Source organism: Podarcis pityusensis, assembly GCF_964106645.2.
Source record: "Podarcis pityusensis genome assembly, chromosome: 1".
Taxonomy (NCBI): domain Eukaryota; kingdom Metazoa; phylum Chordata; class Lepidosauria; order Squamata; family Lacertidae; genus Podarcis; species Podarcis pityusensis.
The window spans coordinates 60,420,946-60,443,704 of record NC_138028.1 but is presented as its reverse complement, the minus strand read 5'-3'; the positions used below and the strand labels follow the sequence as shown (position 1 = coordinate 60,443,704).

General features: G+C 41.0%; 1 long non-coding RNA gene across 2 annotated transcripts; it reads right to left on the bottom strand.

Moving 5' to 3' along the window:
* Positions 1 to 6,587: 6,587 nt before the first annotated feature.
* Positions 6,588 to 21,563, bottom strand: LOC308464957. 2 transcript variants are annotated; one of them, XR_013980200.1, is made up of 4 exons: positions 21,412 to 21,563; positions 20,950 to 21,231; positions 8,682 to 8,746; positions 6,588 to 7,628 (listed from the first exon to the last, which is right to left on the bottom strand). It is a non-coding gene; the product is annotated as an uncharacterized lncRNA (long non-coding RNA). The 2 variants fall into 2 exon arrangements; XR_013980201.1 differs by lacking the exons at positions 6,588 to 7,628; positions 8,682 to 8,746 and adding an exon at positions 20,089 to 20,135.
* Between the last annotated feature and the right edge of the window lie 1,196 nt (positions 21,564 to 22,759).

Genomic DNA, 22,759 nt, shown 5'->3' with positions numbered 1-22,759 from the left:
GATAAGAAATATTGTAAAAATGTAGAATAAGAGATGATATGTTAAAAGACGTAAAGGCAATATTAATGCATAATAAGTGATTTAGACGAAGGATTATCAGAGGTGCTGATGGAAGTGCAATAAATTTGTGATAAACTGTGTGGTATGTTTTATAATTTTATATGATAAAAACCAATAAGAATATTTATATAAAAAGCGGAGTCTGTAACCCAAAGTGTTTGTAACCCAAAGCATTTGTTACCCGAGGTACCACTGTACCTGCTTTCATTTAAAAATATATTTTAATGTGATTAATTTATGTGTTTTCAAGCTAAATCATATACACATACCAGAGTAAGTATGCCATCCTATACCATTTTTTTCTCAAAGAAAGCCCTATAGCACTAACTTGGATTTGTTTCTGAGGAGATATACATAGGATTCACTATATGTCTAACTGTACTCATTTACTTCTGAGTGGATATTTATATACTTGCACTGTAAAGTCTGAAGACAAACAGTCAGGTTGTGTATCCACATTAGTGACCAGAGGAGAAATGAGTGCTGGGAGGAGTGCAGAGAGAAGATACACCATGGTGCATCTGTATCAGCACAACCGGACACCTTCAGCTGCCCCTGCTGCAATAAAGCATGCCTCTCCCATATTTATATGCCTCTTGTCTTTGTCCATGGAGTTTTCTTAGCAGGGATACTGGAGTGGCTTGCCGGTTCCTCCTCCAGGTGGATCACGTTTGGTCAAAACTCTCCACTATGACCTGTTCATCTTGGGTGCCCTGCTCAGCATAGTTCATAGCTTCTCTGAGTTCTTCAAGCCCCTTCGCCATGGCAAGGCAGTGATCCATGAAGGGGACAGCAGCCATGAAATTAAGAGACACCTGCTTCTTGGGAGGAAAGCAATGACAAACCTAGACAGCATCTTAAAAAGTAGAGACATCACCTTGCCGACAAAGGTCCGTATAGTAAAAGCTATGGCTTTCCCAGTAGTGATGTATGGAAGTGAGAGCTGGACCATAAAGAAGGCTGATCGCTGAAGAATTGATGCTTTTGAATTATGGTGCTGGAGGAGGCTCTTGAGAATCCCATGGACTGCAAGAAGATCAAACCTATCCATTCTTAAGGAAATCAGCCTTGAGTTCTCACTGGAAGGACAGATTGTGAAGCTGAGGCTCCAATACTTTGGTCACCTCATGAGAAGAGAAGACTCCCTGGAAAAGACCCTGATGTTGGGAAAGATGGAGGTCACAAGGAGAAGGGGATGACAGAGGACGAGATGGTTGGATAGCGTCTTCGAAGCTACAAACATGAGTCTGACCAAACTGCGGGAGGCAGTGGAAGACAGAAGTGCCTGGCGTGCTCTGGTCCATGGGGTCATGAAGAGTCGGACACGACTAAACGACTAAACAACAACAACTTCCGTATTGGTCACAGCACAGCCACAGCAGGCGCTGAGACTCTCCAACAGTTTGACTTTCAATGTCACTTGAGACAGACGAATGCCAACAAAGTACCTTCAATCTCAGGAGGCTAGAGCAGGTCTCCTGCTAGGAAAGGCAATGATATTTGGGGCTATTTAGAAAAGAAAGGCAAGTAAGAGGGGCACGATAGACATGCATGATGTGGAGAAAGTGTTTCTCATAGTACCAGGTCAACCAATGAAGCTGAAGGTAAGGATATTCAGGTTAGACAAATGGAATCCATCTCGTGAACTACTGAATTCACTTTCACAAAATATGGTGATGGCCACTAATGCTGTCAAATTCATGGAGGATGTGGCTATCTTCTCTTTCTTCTTCTTTGGCGATCACTTGAAGCCAAGTAAAATTGTCTTCCAAGAACACGGTCTTAATAATGAGTCCGTAAGTGACTGTGAAGGCTAATTCTGGAGTCACACGTCCTTTAGAGGCCAATTCTGGAGTCACACGTCCTTCTGGAGTCCTTCCACAGTGGGGACATAGGTTTCCAGGCGGAAGTTGATCATGGTGAGGGTTTGCCAAGCATGCCTTCTTAGCATGTTTCTCCCTTTTGTCCTGAGTTCAAGCATCTTCAAAGCCCATGAGACCTTTGGTAAAGACTGTTCTCCAATTGGAGTGCTCGCAGGCCTGTGTTTCCCAATTGTCAGTGTTTATATTAATTTTTTTAAGATTTGCCTTGAGAGAGTCAATGTGGCTATCAATGGCTACTACTCATGATGGCTATATACTACCTTCAGGACTCTACACTGAAGATAGCCAGGAATTCCTTTGCACTGGAGATTTTGGGCATCCAAAGCAGAGGTCTAATTTCTTAGTGATGAACTATACAACACTTCCTAAGTATGTAATTTTTATGCATGACAGCATAGTTTATGGAAACAATTCACATTCTGCATTAAAGCATACTGACACCAAGGAATGTGTATGATCAAGTCTTTAACCGATGGCAAATTAAATCAAGGGGATATCAAAACAGTTTAAACCAGCAAGAATGGTTTCTTTTCAAATGCCAAAGCTTCATCATACAGTGGTTGCAATTATTTACTGTAGGTGTAAAGCATAAATAGAATATGATTTTTTTTAATGGCACAAAAATTCTATGAGGGTTCTACAGGCTGCCAAAATCTGCATAAGAAAAAGGCTAAGAAAAAGAAAAAAGAAAAAGGCTGAGGATTTGCATCTGGTACCCTTGCTTATTAAGAAGGGGAATATGAAATCTGCTCCATACTTTGGGGTAGACTTGTGCTCCTTATTCTTCTAGTGAAAAATTAAGTCACTGAATTTTTTGTTTTGGTTTTGGTTTTCCCCCCTGCTAGTCTAGATATGGTAATGTCAAGCATTCACACCCAAAAGCAGGGGAAAAAATCTATGAAACTTTTGTCTTCTCAGGGAAATAAAGCAGCAATCAGAAAGAACCCTCCATTTGTGCCAGTATCCTGGTGGCAACTCTTTAAACAGGTTTATGAATGTGCTGAACAAAGGTCAAACTGAAAGACACACAATTAATTAAGTTGCTGAAGGCTGCATTTGGCTAGTTCCGAGTGTAGTATTTCTTTGATTGATAGCTCTGAACTATACCTGGGGGTTTCAGCAGTATCACTTTATTCTAAAACAAATTCACAGCTATTATTTATTACAGGTGATTCAGTCATTTTTCCTGAGGGCAGAGTCTCTGCTGTAAAGGTACCAGTTTCCCTTCCTTCAAGCTGCAATATTTTATTGCTTGGAAAATGACCGCCTCCTATTTTATTAGGGCAATCTGTGCTAAAACAGTTGTTGAGTGGTATGTGAGTGCGTGAAACTGTCATGGACCTATCTGTGGTGTGAGTGAAAAAGTAGGAACAGTATCCATTCTGCTGTAGGCTGACTCTGCCAATCACATTGAGCTGTACCAGACTAAACATTTGATGTAGTTCAGTCTATTTCAGGTGCATCAAGTAAGCCACTACAATCCTAAAAGAAAACATTACATAGGAATGCATTATAGATCATGTGTCCCCCCCCCCCTTGTCTTTTTCTCTAAATGAAATAGCCCCATATGTTGTAATCTTTTATCATTGGGTAGTTGTTCCAGCCCATTGATAAAAACTATTCCAACTCCACAATATTCTTTTAGAGATGTCCTTTGGAACCAAGATCATACCCTTAGCATATGCCTGTCATCAAATGAAAAGCTAATGGACATAGAAATAGAAAAGCAGATAGCTGAAGTGATGGAGGTATGGTATCTTGGGGACACCAGGGTCTAGCAAATTTGTCATTTATGGTTATACCCTTCTCCCAATGGTTATCTTACTTAGAATCATAGAGTTGGAAGGGACCCAAGAGTCATCTAGTCCAACCCCCTGCAATGCAGGAATCTCAGCTAAAGCATCCATGACAGATGGCCATCCAACCTCTGCTTAAAAACCTCCAAGGAAGGAGAGTCCACCACTTCCCAAGGGAGACTGTTCCACTGTTGATCAGCTCTTACTGTCAGAAAGTTCTTCCATATGTTTATGGAATCTTCTTGCTTGTAACTTGAAGCCATTGGTTCAAGTCCTACCCTCCTGCTCTCCCTTAGTTGCTGGCTACCTCCCCTGGTTGTGGGAAAGAGTGGGAACAACTTTTTAGTTTGGCTATGGCAGTAACTTGAATCACACCACCATTATCAGTAATATATAAAACAGTGAAAAATGTAAATTGGTGGCATGTCCATGGTACAGGTTAGTTATTTTATTTTTATTTTTGTTGTCCTTGTTGAAAGATTAGTGTAATAAGTTGTGGCCAAATTAGTGCACCATATAAGAACAAAAGGGGGAAGAGGGAAATGGAGCATTTTGCAGTGGAATCCTTTCTAGTGCTATTTTTCTAGAAAAAGAAGTGCCAGGGCTTAACATGAACTTTTCCCTTGTTTTTTTGAATGACAATGGTGCCCATCTGAGAGGTGCCAGAGCTGAGCTCCAATGAGCTTCAGCTGTGGGGGGGGGGGGGGAGCCCAAATCCCTTCAATGAATATTGTATACTCCTATGGCTGTTACTTGCATTGGGAGGAAAGTTCATATTGGCATCAATGAGTCTTTTCCCTTCTATGCAAATAGCATCGGGGGGGGGGTGAACAATACTGGGACCATGCTGAAGGCAAGGGTTACATTTCCTTCCCTCCCCCAGCCCATGGTTCTGATGTGGATCCCCCCCCCCCCCTTCCACTCAACAGTCTGAAATTCAGAACAGAGAGCAGAATCTAAAGAATTAGATGATGTCTGGGGCATCCCCTTGGCTGTGGCCTGACTCTTAGGAATACTTAACATAATAGATAATCAAGCCCTGCTTCAGCTTCACTTCTACAATGAGACAATCTGTAACAGCAACAGCTCAGACAAATTGTGACCGGAAGATTAATGCTACTTGATATAATATATGGCAGCGCTGAGCAGAACTGGAGGAATACATTTATTTAAAATTGTTATCATCTTGCCAATGATTATTAAGACAATGTGCAGTTTGCCAAAATATGTATCAAGCCACCTCTCTCCTTGATTGCGGCTAATCTCATCCTGTTCATTTTTATTGTTTGGTCTAGATATACATCATACAATGCCCATGGGTCATTCATATTTGGAAGCTGATCAGCTGCGACCGATTGTAAAAGAAAATAAAAATAAATGCAAGCTGAGGTCATCATAAATACTTATGTTCTGCATTTGTAAGAAATCAATCATTTAGCATGGCAACACCTACACTCTAGAACTCCCTTCCTTATTCACATCAGGCAGGAGGTGACCAAAAGCATTTTTGTTCCTACAAGCCTATCCAGACATGCAGAAGTCAACATGTGTTTGAATCTGTTTTTAGCTTTTTGTAGATTTTCATTATTATTACTTTTGGAATTTTTCACTGACAGTTTTAATGTTTTGTGTTTTTTGTGTTTGTTTTTTGTACATTGTTTATAGGTTCTGTTTACAATCAAGTATTATATACATTATGATAAATGAATGAATGTAATTTTATAATCTGCTTTAGTTACAAATTTAGCCCATGCAGTCCTTAAGAGTAACCTTTCCCAGTCAAGCCACCATTCACCAATGGTCCCAGGATAGGTGGCTTATTTTGTAAAACTGATTAAAATACGGCATAGCACTTAGTGGCAAATGGTATGGTGGGGCAGCAGCTGCTTCAATGTGAAGAGTGCTCATGTATTTCTGTGGAGCTACTCAAAGCTATGCGGAACCTCTAGGATTTGCTGTGTGCAAAGGAGGTTCATGTTCTGAAAATAGTTGGGCTTAAAGTGCATAACTAGGTTTAATCTTGCTTTTATGGGCATCGAAAATCTCCTTCTTTCCAGCAATTGATGCAATTACTGCTACACAGAAAGAAAATGACAAAATGTTATATAGCACTATTGTCACAAATAGACCATGGACAACATCCTACTGATCCCTACCTCCGCTTACCTCCCTTATATACTGTTCTTCCATAGCTGTCAACTTTTCCCTTTTCTTGCAAAGAATCCTATTCGGAATAAGGGAATTTCCCCTTAAAAAAGGGAAAAGTTGATAGCTATGTGTTCTTCCTGTACTGAATTTTACGTTGAGGCTCCTTCTGGCAGGGGCCTGTCATATTCTATATTCTCTTATGCTCTATGCACACTGACAGCGTTGTATAAAATATTGTGATTGCCTCATGTTATTTTACATGGTAGCATTATATTCTCTGCATAATAACACTTCCAGCTTGAGTTATTCCAGCATTCCATAGAAGCAGACTACCTCAATATGACAGGCCAGGAGAAGGACACCAAACAACCTATGCACACCAAGTAGCCCATGGCTTTTCAGGCCTGGATGAGTAGCACTTAAGGATTGGTGCAGTTCTTCCCTAGTTCTTCCCACCATGGAATGACCAGGGAATGGAACATTCTTACCTTCCTGCTCTCTCCCCCCATGAAACAAGGAATAACACTCAAGTCAAAGCTTCTCTGTGTACTCTTCAGTATCGGACCCAACCTTGAATGTGGCTTGATTGAACTAATTATACCGCTAGGGGGTAGGAGGTTGCAGTTCACTGCAAATGCACATGGCAAAATAGAGATCATAAAAAAAGGCTTTTATATCTCTAATCTTCAACACAGCAGAATCATTTTATGAGGCTTTAGAATACACTCTTGGTCTTGGTGATGCATGGAGGGGGGAAAGCAAATATTTTAGCCAACTTTCAATAGGCAAAACCAATTATAATGTAGCAAACAGTCTTACAATATGCAAGCTCACTGGAATTCTTATTCCATCCCTTCTCCTTTTTTGCTTATGTTCTTCAAAGCCTGTAGATCACTCCCACACACTGACGGAAGGGAAAGCTGAAATTGTGAACAAGTCACTTTTCTTCTTTGCCTCTATTTCCTTTTCAACCCTTTCTTTCTTTTCGGTGTAAGTTGTAAGCTCTTTGGAACCAAAGCTGTCCTTTTCTATAAATATATGCCATGTCTAACACAATGGCCCCCATGATCTCGCTTGTTGCCTCTCAGTGCTGCAATAATACAAATAATCATGTCTTTCTACTAGCTGTTCTAAACCTACATGCTTCACACCCTCTTCCTTACGGTGTCCGCTTCCATTTGTCAGGGAGTGAATGCATGGGTTTGATTTATGCGGAGAAAGCATGATATAGACAGCATCACTTATGCTGAAACTTCATCTGTGGCTCCTTGCAGCTTAAACCTACAAGACCCAGTCAAGAAATAGACAGGTGGATTTCATCTCCTGTGTTGAGCACAAATGTTCCTTCTCTGCAGTTGCAGTTTTCGTAGAATTAGATTTAGATTTTGCCTTCAGGGCTGTTCCACATGGAGCTCAGCTTTGGTGCACATTTCTAAACATGATGTAAATGTATGCTTCCCAGCTAGTAAATCTGATCACTCTGACATCATAGATTGAGAGTTCTGTTGCATCACTTCAGATTCAAATGCATGCTTTCAAGATGTGCAGTGTGCTTCAGATCATGCTGGTCCTCTCCCAACTAACCTGAGTCAGTATAAAGAGTCTAATCCACATATATCTTGTTGCACTAATTATGGCAAGGAAACTGAAAAAACAAACATCCATATTTTGCTAGGACAATTCTGCAATGTGTGTTGTATGCTCACAGGAGGAGACCTGGTAGCCACAAATCTTTCCAGGACTGTGGAAACGAATTATGTAGTGAGTTCAATTCACAAAAGGTGAGCACTTGATAGGTACCACATAGTAGGAAAATGATCTGTGCAGTCAGGAAAAGTTATTTCAGATTCAGAGCGCTTCATCATTCACGTTCAGGATATACACAAGAATGTAAATGCTCATCTAGTTCCTCTGAAAAAGAATTCAACTTGACATTTTCAAAATTAAACAGAATATCTACCTACCTACCTACCTATCTATCTATCTCTGGGGCCAAAACACTGACAATGTAATCGTTAAGAGATTTTAATGGCATTGTCATTTTGGCTATCGACACAGTTTTTTAACCTGTTCAAAAGTCCTTTGTGAAACCTCCAGCTTGTCTGGGTTACATTGCCCTTTCAGTTTCCAAACCCCTTTAAAGAGAAGCAAAATTGGTTTCATTTAATAGGTGATGTTAAAAGACTTTCCCAGTGAACTCGATAGAAAGGAGGAATAGGGAAACCCAACTTTTTGCCCTCTCTGACAGAAATCATTCCAGTTTGACCACCTGATGGGCTCTTGGGGTTAATTAGAAAATCCCCATCAAGAGCTCAGAGGCCAATATCAGCTGTCAAAATCCCACATTCCCCTTCTTTCAAGTGCAAAACAACCTGTGTCTGAAGATGTGCCAGAGTATAAAAGGGCACACCACCACCACTGCGGGCTCTGACTTAGCTCTATTCATAGCCTCACTACTATGAATACAGCAAAATCTCAAATGAAAGTTTTAATCTCCCCAATGCATTCATCCCAAAGAGAAAAGGGTTTCCCTTTTAACAATTTTCCTCCTTAAACCTTTTGTGTTGGTCCGCTTTGGTGCGTGGGGGGAGAGGTTTTTACTCTGACCCAGCAAGGGCTTTTGCTATAGAAAGCACTGCACCTCACCCTTTTATGCTGGAATCAGAGTAAAGGTCTCCTCAGACCAAAAGTAACTAATGCAAAAGGGCTTAAATGCAGACTGAACATGGCCAGAATGGTTTTTTAAAACACACACACACCCCAAGAAAGAGGCACCTGATTTCAATAAACTTACCTATTTGTGCCTTTCCACCTTTCTCCCATCAATCTATTAGCAGCCAACGTGCTGGATAGGAATTCCTGTGTAAAGAGTGAGAGACCTTGATGGAAAAAATAGTTGGGGGGGAAATGGACAGCAGTATACCTCTCCACAGAATGCAAGTCTGAAGCCTGCAGCTCCTCTGCAGAAGTGGCAAATCTGTAAATAGTAAACCTAATTTAATTATTATCAGAGCTACACAGAGCATGACCAAAGCCATTCCGATATTAAACTTACTAATGGTTAATTTCACCTTTCCACATCACGAGAAGTCAGGTTTATTGCATTTTAGCTTTTCTTTACATACTGCAAGTTATCTTAGCTATATAATGTTTACATTACAGTGGTACCTCTGGTTACATACTTAATTCGTTCTGAAGGTCCGTTCTTAACCTGAAACTGTTCTTAACCTGAAGGACCACTTTAGCTAATGGGGCCTCCTGCTGCCACCGCGCCGCCGGAGCCCAATTTCTGTTCTTATCCTGAAGCAAAGTTCTTAACCTGAGGTACTATTTCTGGGTTAGTGGAGTCTGTAACCTGAAGCGTATGTAACCTGAAGTGTATGTAACCTGAGGGAACACTGTATATAAGAGAGAAGAAAAAGAAAAGCCAGCTTACAAAAATGCCCCTAGCTTGCATTGCATCCTTTTGACACTGGGTGACTTATTTTAAACAAATTTTCCCTTAAGTTCAGCATCTAGATACAGAAAATAGCATAATTAAAAAATTATGGGTTAACCAAAACATCCAACTTCACTTATTAATCCTTATTCAGGATTGAGAACAACCTCTTCTGCCTAATCTATGGAATGGAATATTAACAAATAATGTGAAAGATCTGGAATAGGTTCAGATTCACATAAATAACATTATTATTGGGGGGACAGGGCAGAAATGTGCCTCATTCTACATGCAGCACTCTCATTTTAACTATTTTTTTAAAAAAAAACTAGCTATAGGCCACTGCTTATATATGTCACGTATGTTTAACAAGAACCACTTTGCCCACATTTATGGCAAACAAAATTTATCTGTGCCAACATGTCCTGTTATAAAAGAAGCACCTACTATATATCATAAGACCCCAGTGTTTGCATTATTATGGCAGAGAAGTGTGTGTGTGTGTGTGTGTGTGTGTGTGTGTGAGAGAGAGAGAGAGAGAGAGAGAGAGAAATCCAATAGCCCACATTCGTTATTTTAAAAGGCATTTGTAGAGATGTTAATGGTGGATATCCACGCAGGCAGGCAGGCGTAGTGGAAGGGGTCTTTGTATTAAAATGCATCTCCTCTGTGCATCTTTAGAAGTGCTACTTGGTCTTTTTGAGGGTTATTTCACTGTAAAATGCCCACCGATTGACTCACAAAGCCAAGGCAGATGCTAGTCCAATCTCATTTAGAATAGCTCGATGCTTTCAAAGAGCTCTCCCGACCCCCTGAAAGTACCATTCGAAGTCACCTTTTGTACCATGTCCCTCTTACTGATATGAAGGAGGCATGATTTTATGAGTGAGTGAGAACGCTGCCCTCCCCTCCGCAGGACTGAGCTCCCTTCAAGTGATTATTGTTTTGTTTCTTTCCCTCAGAGCAGTAACACCTACATTGTATGAGGAGAGACAGAAAGCATTCATACCCTTCAGAAAACCATTCACTTAAAGGCAGCTGGACGGACTAAAGTGTTCAGCTTGCCCTCTTCACTCTTGGATGAGTTTTGTGCAAAGCCCGGGCTTGGAGGCCTTCCCTTCACAGATCCGAGCAATTAATGAGAGAATGATTGTATTAAAATAAAAAAAGGGGGAAAGGAAAATGTTGTAGTGTTTGGTCTGCCTCGATCATTTGGGTTTGTAATTAAATTATACTCCTGAAGTCCCCCACCATTATGGGGAAATGGCTGGTCTTTTCCTTTCTTTCTTTTTTAATGCACGATGAAAAAGTAATGCTGTTTACGTAATTAATAGCCATGTGTGGCTTTTCTTTCATATTAAAGGGCTAATAAGGGTTTGAATATAGAGCCTACTGTTAATCCAGCAGCAATTGGAATTAATACTTCCCCAGCCAGATTCTTAGTCAAACAAGATGCGGGGGGAGGGCATTAATTTAGCATCACTCCCCCCTTAATTCTGACAGGCCAGTGAATCAGTTCCTTTCAAAGGAAGTTTTTGTAGCATGAACAGAGTTCAAAAGGTCCTAACGGAATGTTAAGGACCTCTCTGCCCCGAGGTCTGTGTGTTACTGACCAGGATCACATTCCCTAGAAACACTGTGGCTGTTCACTTCTTAAAAGTCCATTAAAAAGACAACAATCCTTTCTCTCCTCCTGCTCATCTCCCTGTCTCCCCGCTTTCATTTTCAAGCTAGTTATTCCTGGCAAGACATAGTGCTTGTTTTTGACTTTTCACAATGCAGTCGGTATATAAGACAACCTACCATCAGATCACTTGACAATATTTGACCATTTTTGTAAGCTAGTTTGCACTCTGGTTTCTCTTTCATCTGTCAGCTTCATGGGATTTATTTTGGCTTCTTCCGTATGTTGGATTATTGGGTCACCACCAGTTCGTAGTTTTATGAACTCTTCATCTTTCAGTATAATTCTACCAATAAGGAAATAGTAGTAGTAGTAGTAGTAGTAGTAGTAGTAGTAGTAGTAATGAGTTTTCCACATGCCATAGAATATATTTCTGCCATTTCTATATAGTGGAACTGTGTGTCTGAACTATCAGTTCTGTTTTTACTAAAATAATAATGACTATGATGGATGCTGGAGAGAAATGGACTTCCGGATGCAGCAAAACACAATTAAACAACAGATGTACATTCTAACCTCTGCCTCAAATGTCACTATGGGAAAGGGCCATGGCTCAGTGGTTGATCACATGATTTGCAGGCAGAAGGTCCCAGGTTCAATCCCTGGCTTCTTCAAGTAGGAATGGGAAATACTCTTGTCTGAAACCCTGGAGAACCACCGTCAGTCAGTGCAGACCAGGAGTAGGCAACACGGTGACCTCTGGATATCTTAGACTGCAAATCCCATCTGCTCCAGCCAGCATGGCCAGTGGTCATAGATAATGGGGAGCTGCCCTCTGCAACATTATTTGTTTTTTGGTGTGGGGGGGTACCCAATTGGTATAGGCAATACCGAGTTATAAGGTTGGATTTGGTATAAGCTATCTTCCTTTGTTTCTAATAAGGGTAAATTATTTGATAGACATATAATACATAATGTTATTTTTTCCATATTTTGAAAAATGGCATTGCTATATAGGAAAATAAGGGGGGATTGTGGCCAGTTGGAACTGTGACCAGTTTTCCAGGGCCATATGACATGTGACACTGGAGAAAAATGGAAGATCACACCAAACAGGCCTCCATGGAATAGTTGAGGTGGTTCAGTTGACATGAGAGCAAACTGTGTGATACTCCTCCAGGTCATTGTATGCACCGTAACTAATTCTGCCTTATTGAAACTTCTGGTTGCAAGTAGTAGATATCATGGCCCAGTTTGATGTGATGGTTCCAAATCGCACCAGCCTAGATGCCTCTGAAGATATGATCACCCAATTTGGAGTGACAGTTCCGAAGAGTGAGGAGTGGGTTTTGGTCTACACTTGAATACTGTTGACTCCAGGTGGTGGACTGAACCATTCCAAAGAGATGACTGTTCTGAACTATGCCAATTTGGATGCTTCTGAAAACATCATGGCCCAATTTGGCATCACATAACCCAATTTGGCATGATGGTTCCAAACTCTGCCAGTTTAGAATGCTCTGAAGACATCATCATTCCAGTTGGATGTGATGGTTCCTGAGATTAAGGTACAGGCTTTGGTTTATTGTTTAGATACTATTGGATGCCTTTTCGAATCAAGGTGGCAGACTGAACTGTTCCAAACCACAGTGATTTGGACACCTCTGAGGATAATGTTGCCCAGTTTGGCATAATGTTTCTGGACATGAAGAAGGGGTTCTTCATGAGCAGCCTCACCACCAAATTATTAATGACAATTGAATATTTTGCCTTTCATAAAGAGATGTTTGTTATCTTCTAGATTCAGCTGGTCAACCCACTTTTGCTAGTCAAGAAGGACAATAGTCAAGAAGACATATAGCAGGCCACACTCATTCAAGCCCCTTCTTCACAGCCCAAAGCTGCAAAAACAAAAATGCATCCCATAACCCCATAACTTAATGGTGCCATAGATACATCCACTGTCTGAACTTCTGAACAAGTCCAGGTCAAGGTAAATGCAAAAGCCTTTATTTTCAAAGTACTTAGCAAACTTATCTTAGTGACTCTCCAAAGTTTCTCTAATGCCACCAATTTGCCCAAGTTGAAGTAGGCCCTGAACAACTTGGAAAAGCTCCACTGGGTGGCACCCTGAGGATGCAATGGTGGCTTGACAAGTCATGCTTTTTCACTGCAATCCAGGGCCAGCTGCCTTAGGTGGCATTTCTGCCCCATAATCTGTCTTCTGCTCCTTAAGCTAGTCTGCTGCTCTTGGATACCACGGAAGATGCTATTGGGTCACCAGTGTTGAAGGAAGATTAAGCTGCTAGCTTTATTAGCCATCATACATGGACTGGGTGAGACACTATATTTTTCATTGCCTCAAGCAGCAAAGGACTTAAAATGGCTTTGTCACCATCACTGTCACTCAGTAGGCTCAGTAATGAGCTCTTTTCTGGCTTCAGTCAAATTCACTTTGAGACTTTCACCATTAATATTGTACTCATCTCTTAGAAAGCTTCACTGTTTGGAGCTCCTCAGAAAGCCAAGGAGAAGACTGAGCTCTGCAAAGTGGGAGAGGCACTTGGGAGTGATGGTGACTACCACTGCTATTCCAGAGAGGAACCAGGACTTCAACAGGCATTCTGAGGGCAGTGAGGAGAGAGAGAAGAAATACAAATCCTTCTGCAACCAGGTGTTCTCCTACAACTCCCATCATCCATGAGTATTGGTCATGCCAGCTGGGGTAGATGGGAATTGTTGTCCAAAACATTTGGAGTACACTAGTTTAAGGAAGGCTGCTATAGGCTATAATGATCTCTCACCAACCAATTATCATGCATGTATTAGTGTTATAGGGAAACTCAGCTGACCCCAGGCAAACACCGCTGCTGAGAAATCAGTTTCTCTCAGCTTACACACCCACATCTCAGTTATACACAGTATGTCAGTTCCCTTACTCATGATTAAGTCATGGGTGGTAGATATATAGCCCTGAAATCAAACAATACTCCAGGGCCCTTATGACAAGTTGGGAGGGAAATCTATGTTACAGTGGCTGGAGGAATAGTGGATGGACCTCATAAGGTTGATCCTAAATATCTTAACACAGATTTAGTTATCACAGACAAGGTTTCTTTATAACACTAATTTGGGGGATACCAATGGAAGCCAGCACAGTGGTAAACATATCACAATAGCTGCCACTTCAGTTATCACATTAATTAGCTATTTGCTTCTTTATAAAATGTCCTGTGCAAAATCTGAGATGCAACTTTGCAGAATAAGGTGGCTTGCTTGCTTAAAATGGATTAATTTATATCCTCCGAGATTAAGGTCATATCGATATCATGCATGATCTCTATCAGCTTTACGGATTCCTGAACTTAATGTTCAGGCTCACTAAGGCCTATTCATACTTGGCAGATTGATATAGGAACTGACAATTCATTGCCACCCAAGTGTATCTTAGCCTACAAAGCTCACATAAATATTGCTGAACATATCCCATTGTAGAATGGCTAGTTAGTTATGCCAGTCATTCAGCTTCCTGCAACTCTGGGTAAAAGAGCATTTCTCTCAATGATTCACCTAAAAGAACTAAATGTGCTATTGTTCTTTCACTGTGTTTTTTTCCTCTTCACCAATGAACAGCACTTAAGAAAATAGATTTATCTGTCAATCAGTGGAACATTGAAGGAAGAAGTGGAACAGGACCTGAAACTGGATCGGGGGCGGGGGGGATGATGGGGTTAAGATGGAAGCATAATAACAATAATAACAACAACTATTACTAATGGTCCATTGAGCATTCTAGTCAAGCACTTTCTAGTTTGGCAGGTAGCAGTTCTCTAAGGTATCAGACTATGTCTCAACTTTCCTGAGATCCTTTTATAGCTGGCCTGGGTGCCTCAATAACTCTTTCTTCTACAGGATACTTATTGGTGGTTAATACTAATGGTTGCGTCACCTTCCTAAATCAGTTAAAGCTGGACTGCTTTAATTCCAGGCAAAACCAAGCGAGCCCAAATCAGTCATTTTTGGTATAAAAGTAACTGGCTAATTGGGCTAGAAAGTTGTCACAGGAAGAAGATAGGTTTCTGTTTGGGAAGCAGATGTCTTAGTGTTTGCCTCAGTATTGTTTGCTGATGACAAACACTACAGCAAATCAGCAGGGCCACCATTATCCTGTGACAATGTTCTATTAATTAGGCATGTCATTCTAACTTTTAAGTATACAGTCAAAAGGCAGCTGTTCTATAAGCACTGTTATGAGGCAGTGAATTGGAGGGACCACACCTGGTAGCCAAAGTCCTGCCCTGAAGAGATCTCTCTCCCCCCGCCCCCCTACACACACCAGAAACTTCAATTTGTGAGGAAAATCTGAGCTCACCACCAGTTCCCTCAAGGCTAATTCAAGGACCATACTCATGTCAGATTCACTTCAAAAGTCCCTCAGTTACTTCACTAATAGCCCCCCCAAAAAATAAGGGAATCCCAAAATGCTTAACAAACCATGAAAAACATTGGTGGTGCCTAACACATTTTGGTTATATCATGGCTGTGTACACACCATACATTTAAAGCATATGACTTCCCTCAAAGTATCCTGGGAACTGTAGTTTGTCAAGAGTGCTGGGAACTATGAGTCTGTAAAGTACATTTTCCAAGATTCTTTGGGCAAAGTCATTTGTATGGTGTGCTCACAGTAATTTACCCACCTTCAGAGTTCTGCCCCAGTCCTTCAGAGATGAGTTGTTTTTCCTTCTGGGTTATTTATTTTTTTGAGAATAATGAAGGTAATGTGAGATTCCCACTTTAACAAAGTTCCTTAAAACTTCTGAATCTATCTATCTACCTACTGCATTTATATCCCACCTTTTTCTCCAAGGAGCTCAAGGTGGCATAGATGGTCCTCCCCCTCCTCATTTAATCGCCACAACAATCCTGTGGGGTTGGATTAGGCTGAGAGGCAGCAACTCGCCCATATTCACCCAGTGAGCTTCATGCCTGAGTGGGGATTTAAACCCTAGACTCCCAGTCTGACACACTAATGACTAACCACTCCACCACACTGACTTTTGCATCTGGAGAGAAAGCAGCTCTTGCTCCTTGTGTTTATTCCCTTCCCTATCTGCCATCCCTCCCAACCAGACACAAGGATTCCTTGTGCCATAGAGCAAAGGAGTAAATGGAGGCAGATACTACAACTGATAAGGGAAAGAGCAAGAAGAAGAAACTGTCTGCTTTCATTTTGTTTTGGGAAATTTAAAGGAACCAGCCTATTGTCCCGTTTGTAAGGTGAGTAAGAGTCAAGGGCAGAGGGTAAGAGTTAAAGGATAGTAGCTCTCCAGCTGTGAGAAGAAACTTTTCACCATATTGGTCCTTGTGTGTAGTATATTCTTTCTGTCAGTGACCAATACCTTTCCTTGTCTAACCAACACATGAAAATTGGTAGCAGCCATGTAAAAGTTAAGAATGAATAAATATTCAGCGAAGAAATTAGGCATGTATTCATTTTCTGGTATGCAGTATAATCCAATGTAAATAGCACCCCATTTAGCTAATCTTCTGATGACCCACAACTATTTAATAACTTCAGGCCCATTTAGCTTAATGAGATTATACTGTACATTATTCTGAGGCAATCAGGTTTGATAAATCATATTAAATTGCTCTGGAGTTGCAATTTTGTCTTTCCCTCCTTCCTTCCTTCATGCATTCTCTCTCCAGAATAATGTCACTGCAAAGGATACTAGAAGCCAAAGCAAATGCTTCTCCTTTAATTTTCCCCCCTCCCAAATTCTATACGGTAAATTCTATATATTTTAATGAACAGGGGGAAGGTCACATTCCAGTCTTTACCAATGACAGAAACAGAAATCAACAAATGTTATGCAGACTAGTTGATTCCAGAAGATAAAAGCAAATCCCTATATTTAAATCATAGACTATAGGGAAAGTAAAATATAATGTATGCATATGTAGCAGGAGGCAACATCTGCTTCTGTGGAAGCATGAGTCTCCAGTCTGTAAAATATAACAGCAGTGTCACCTAAAAAGCAAAGGCTGCTTACATACAATACCTTTAAAGCACATTCAAACCATATTCTTTCCCTCAAAGTATTCTGGGCATTGTAGTTTACCTCTCACAGAATTAAATTCCTGGCAAGCCTTAACAAACTACAGTGCTCAGAATTATTTGAGAGGTCAAAATGTGCTTCAAATGTCCTTTAGAGGTATAGTGTGTGCACAGTCTAAGGTTGAAGTCCTCTGGTCTCTCTGAGAGCATCCCAGAAGCTGTTAGACTATTTTGCATCTCTCTCTCCAAGAATGGAGAAAGAGGTCCCTGGAGATAGTTGTTGCTCTACCAACATCAGATCTTGGACTCCAGAAAGGGCAAAAATAAGGCATTCTGGGAGAAGCTGTGGATCCAAAGCTCTCCTGTTTCCCCAAAACACTCATGGAATTGGGGAATAGCATCATTTATTTCCCAGAAGAGAAGCCTGTGGTTTGGATTTGAAGCTTCCTTTGCCTTTGATTCCTCCTATTCCTACCCCAAAGGATTGCTCTATAATTCTTGTACTGTATTATGGAATGAGCTATTGCATCAGATGCTTGTCTTGTAAGCATCTGTGGGTGTGGAGTAGAACAATGACCCATTTAAACTGGCTGACAAAAAAACTGAAGCAACAAAAAAAATATGACCCATTCCTTACTTTTATGTAGGAATCACTATTTAATGTATACTTGCACTAGTACCACTAGTGATAATTCCTAATTCTTCTTTATCCATTAATCATGTGCTTATAACGCCAATCATCCTGAAGAGGGGTGACCTATCTGGACGTGTAGTATTGCATCAAAAGCTTTGCTGTGGTAAATGGCCCAATATTCCTTCAGCCTATCTTAGTATATGGTCCATGAAAGAAATAAAAATGGTGGGAATGGAGCACACTTTTGAAAGCAAAGGACGCACAACAGACATAAAGGAGACAAAAATGCAGCCTTTTTTGGTGTAACCAAATTCAGACACCCTTAGAATTTAGCCCATCAGCCTCTTTCTAAAAATGGCTTCAGAAGCCCTATAGAGGTATTTCAGCTTCTCTGACTTCTCACACAATATTCTTTTAAATGAATTTAAAGCTTTTCAGAATCCCTGCAAAATAACCATGGTGCAGTTCCCCTCGTACTATTATGCAAATAGATTAATCAGCCAATGCTTCAGTGAGAATTAATTTATATTTGAATCAAATGAGCCCTAGACGCTTTATAATTGAACCCTTAGGCCAAGGCCTGGGCTAGGTAGCAACCCCATATTATTCATTTGACGAAACGTGAACTGACATAAATACTATGGCTAACTTTCAATCCGATTACTCCGTTACCTCACATCAATGCTATCCCAGCCATCAGACTCTGGCGTCCTTCCTTTCACTGGCTTTGCTAACAACTGACAACTCCTGCCTGATAAACAAGCACCCACGCTGCCATCTCGTACCCCCTCTCTTAACCCATAATTCCTGCTCAATGGGCCCTATTCGACAAGGTACTTTATTTTGTTTGTAGGAATCAAGGACTAAACAGGGTGTTTTTTGTGCTTTTTTTTAATTATAAAAAAAGTTCTGTTGGTGTGGCTACAATTCAGAACTTCTCACTCACAGCTGCTAACTATTTTGAGTCCTAACAACCAAAAATACACATGGGTGCTCAGCTCTTAATTTTAACAGTTATCCAAATTTATTATGGTCTCTTAAAGTCTTCCCACATCTTCCTTTATATGCCATTTTTTGATAACTGTGAGTAAAGGTCAACATAAAGTGAACCCACATTTTGTAACGCACCCTTATACCAAACTCATGTTGACAACCACCACATTCTTTCAATTGCATTGCACAGGAACTTGTATGGGGGTGTATGTTTTAAGGAAAAAAGCCCCCCCCCCCTGTAAAGCCACAGGCATTTAAAAAGATTGACCAAACAATCCACCAGGTGTGAGAAAAGCCTCCCCCCGCCACCCTCTGTAGGCAGCTCTCTGGCAGAGAACTTACACTCTCTAATTAGATTATCAGGCCAGCTTTGAAACTCTTATCAAAACATTTTCTCTGCTGTACTGTTCATTGTGCATAGTTGATAACTAAGCTTCTCAAAAGCTCCAGTTAAAAACCTGTTTTCAAATAAGTTGAAGGAAGTATGGAGAAGAAAAAGAAAACAAGACTTCCATTTACTTGAAAAAGCACGGGTCGCTAGGGATTATTTTACAAGGCATGTTCTAAACATATCATATGATTTGTAGTTCAGCCTTTAGGGTGCACATTACATAGGGAAGGTTAAACACAGCCATTCAAAACTCTCTTAAAGTTGGCCCTATGCTACCATTTGTGGTGAAGAGAGGTCATCTTTGTGCGTGGTACTATGCAAAGAGGTAGGCGAGGTTGCAGTGAGCACCAAAATACTTGGGACTGTGAAATTTCAAGCGGACTGTGAATCATTCCAAAAGGATTTATTCACACTATATTCAATGCTGCTGACATTTTTCAGTCATATATGTTAAGGGGGTATAAGTTGGCTTCAACCCACCAGAAATAAACCAGAGCTGAAAACTCAGTGAAATTGAGGAATTGAAAATTTAAAAAACCAAGTGTTTTAATATTACTCACTTGCATAAAGCTTACATAATATCTATCTACAGCATGGCCATTGTTGTTGTTGTTTAGTCGTTTAGTCGTGTCCGACTCTTCATGACCCCATGGACCAGAGCATGCCAGGCACTCCTGTCTTCCACTGCCTCCCGCAGTTTGGTCAAACTCATGCTGGTAACTTCGAGAACACTGTCCAACCATCTCATCCTCTGTCGTCCCCTTCTCCTTGTGCCCTCAATCTTTCCCAACATCAGGGTCTTTTCCAGGGAGTCTTCTCTTCTCATGAGGTGGCCAAAGTATTGGAGCCTCAGCTTCAGGATCTGTCCTTCCAGTGAGCACTCAGGGCTGATTTCCTTAAGAATGGAGAGGTTTGATCTTTTTGCAGTCCATGAGACTCTCAAGAGTCTCCTCCAGCACCATAATTCAAAAAACATCAATTCTTCAGCGATCAGCCTTATTGATGGTCCAGCTCTCACTTCCATACATCATTACTGGGAAAACCATAGCTTTAACTATACGGGCCTTCTGGTTTGGTTGTCTAGGATATTGTTGAATGAAGGGAAACTGAAAATGGTAATTAGTGATCAGCTGGGTTGAAGCACCATTATTACGAAGAAAAGCTTAAGAAATTATGTATTTATATATTTATAGAATATTTGTATACCACTTTTCAACAGTATGTTCTCAACATGGCTTAGATAGTGCAAAGTAGCTTATGAATGTTTTAATAACACTTACAGTCTCAGCATTAACAGAATTCCATGTGTAGATTGTCCACCCTAGAACAGTTTCACTCTCATTAGGATTTAACCAGTATCCAGAGATGATAGATATACAGTGGTACCTCGGGTTAAGTACTTAATTCGTTCCGGAGGTCCGTTCTTAACCTGAAACTGTTCTTAACCTGAAGCACCACTTTAGCTAATGGGGCCTCCTGCTGCTGCCACGCCGCCGGAGCACGATTTCTGTTCTCATCCTGAAGCAAAGTTCTTAACTTGAGGTACTATTTCTGGGTTAGCAGAGTCTGTAACCTGAAGCGTATGTAACCTGAAGCATATGTAACCCGAGGTACCACTGTACCTGACATATACTGGGTCTCAACTGGTATTAGAGTGAATTGTATCAATGCTGTGCAACAAAGGTAAGGGTCATACTAAGTGCTGGACTAGATGATCCTTTGGCAAGCATTTATTATGTTCTTCTAGTCCAGACTTCAGTCACTGTAATTATTGATTGACCTTGTAAATGTGGTGCAGAAAATCACAGCAAGGATTGCAAGAGCTTCCTAAAACTTAGCATTCAGGACTATGCTTGTTCTTGTGTTAGTATGTATCATACAGAAGGGTTAAATCTTGCTTCTTACTTCTGTGTAACTTACTGTGTGATCAAGTTCTTCAGTGCTGACGGAGCTGTTGTCCTAAACATCTAGAGAGCGTCAGGTTGGGGAAGGCTGGCATAGGCTGTTGATGTGCTCATCTGACACATTATAAACTGAAGCTGGAAGAGCAGGACTAGGTGACGGACTCCCAGTGAAGCTGATGAGCTTGAAGCCCTATGCTCCGTCTACTTGTGGACCACAGTCATGACTGCTCAGCTGTTTGCAGGGGGAAGGCTTGGACGATGCTTAATCTCTGCTTGATTGCTTTGCATGGCTTAAAAGCTGAGGAAAATATATGTAGAGATAGAGATCAAATTAATACCAACAATAACCAGACACATGACAAATGGGAAAATAAAATTCAAAGTAGACAAGAGAAACACATTAAGAAGAGAAGGGACAAATTAACTAGCCTCACAGTTGGCCTGGCAAAGAAACAGGGACAAAACTCCAGTGAATTACTTTTGACCTGATCACATCCTTCGTCTGTGTATTTGAGAACATGGTCGTTCAGGGTTGGCCAGTCTGAATGGAAGGGGTGGAAGCATGTAACTCTCGCCTCCAGGTTCCTTTGCCAAGTCTCGTCTCTGCTGTTTTATCCAAGATCCCTTCTTTCTTTGGGGCAGGGAGAGAAAAAGAAGAAAAAAAGGGGGGGAAACACCACACAGTTAACCACCTGTCAGGGCTGAGGACACAATAAGACAGCCCCCAAAAGAGCTTTTCATGCATGCGTAATATATTTGTTCAGCTATTCGCTTAATGAAGCTGATAAATGTGATGCAAAACAATAGTCAAGTTAATCTATTTAGTAAAATGTTTTGAGACTTTCAGGCGATGTTAAGGAGGGTAGTGTATGCAAGCCATTTTCATTTCAATGCACTCATCTCTCCCCCCTCTTTGGGGGAATAGAGGGAGGAGGGGGGTAGATTCAGGCAACCTATGTGAATATAATTTCTTATAAATGTGTCTTTAATGGGTTTAATTCACCCTTGCCAGCTGTTTTTGGAGCTGGTTTGAAAGAGCAAAACAAACGTGCCAGGTTTGGAAAGCTAGTTAAAATTAGTTTCGGTCATTGGGGCCAAGCTATATTTCCTGCAAACCATCTGCTTGATTGGCACAATAGAGGGATTTCCAAGGGAAAAAAAAACAGGGAGGGAGGGAGGAGGGAGGAGGAGGAGGTGGGGGAAAGACCAGCAAAGCTTTGAAGGACCCAACAGTTACTGTTCCTTGTGCTGAATTCTAAAGGTGAACGTCTTAGGTGTCTTAATACAGCATGTCCCATTCAGGCATTCAGCAAGGTCGATGAGCATCAATAAGGGCACCTAGAAAGGTATTAAAACTCCACGCAGAGGCACCCAGGTGGAGAAGCCTGGCCACCAGCAGGAGAGGCATTCAGGCCCAAATGATTTCCTAGCCTCTCTTGTTCTATCAGATGCTAACATGTTTGGAATATGAGTTATCAAAGGCAAAACAAGCAAAATATGCCAAGCAGTCATTTCTTCCCCTGCCCCTAAACTATATACACTGCAAAAGGGTTGCCATCAAGAGCAGTCCTGTTTAAATGGATGATGCTTCCTGATTTGGTCTTGGGTTCTAAGCTCCCTTACCTGCCCAACCTAAACCTAAATTAAACAACACACATCAGCCTACTGCATAAATGAGTTCCCATAGTGGTCTGTGCTAAGCTGCCAAGGTGAGCCCATTCACAGGTATTTCTGCATATAGTGAATGTCATACAGCAGACGGGTAATTGTTGAAGTTTTTACTGCTCTCGCATGCTGAGGGACCAGGCATTGTTTGGATTGACCCT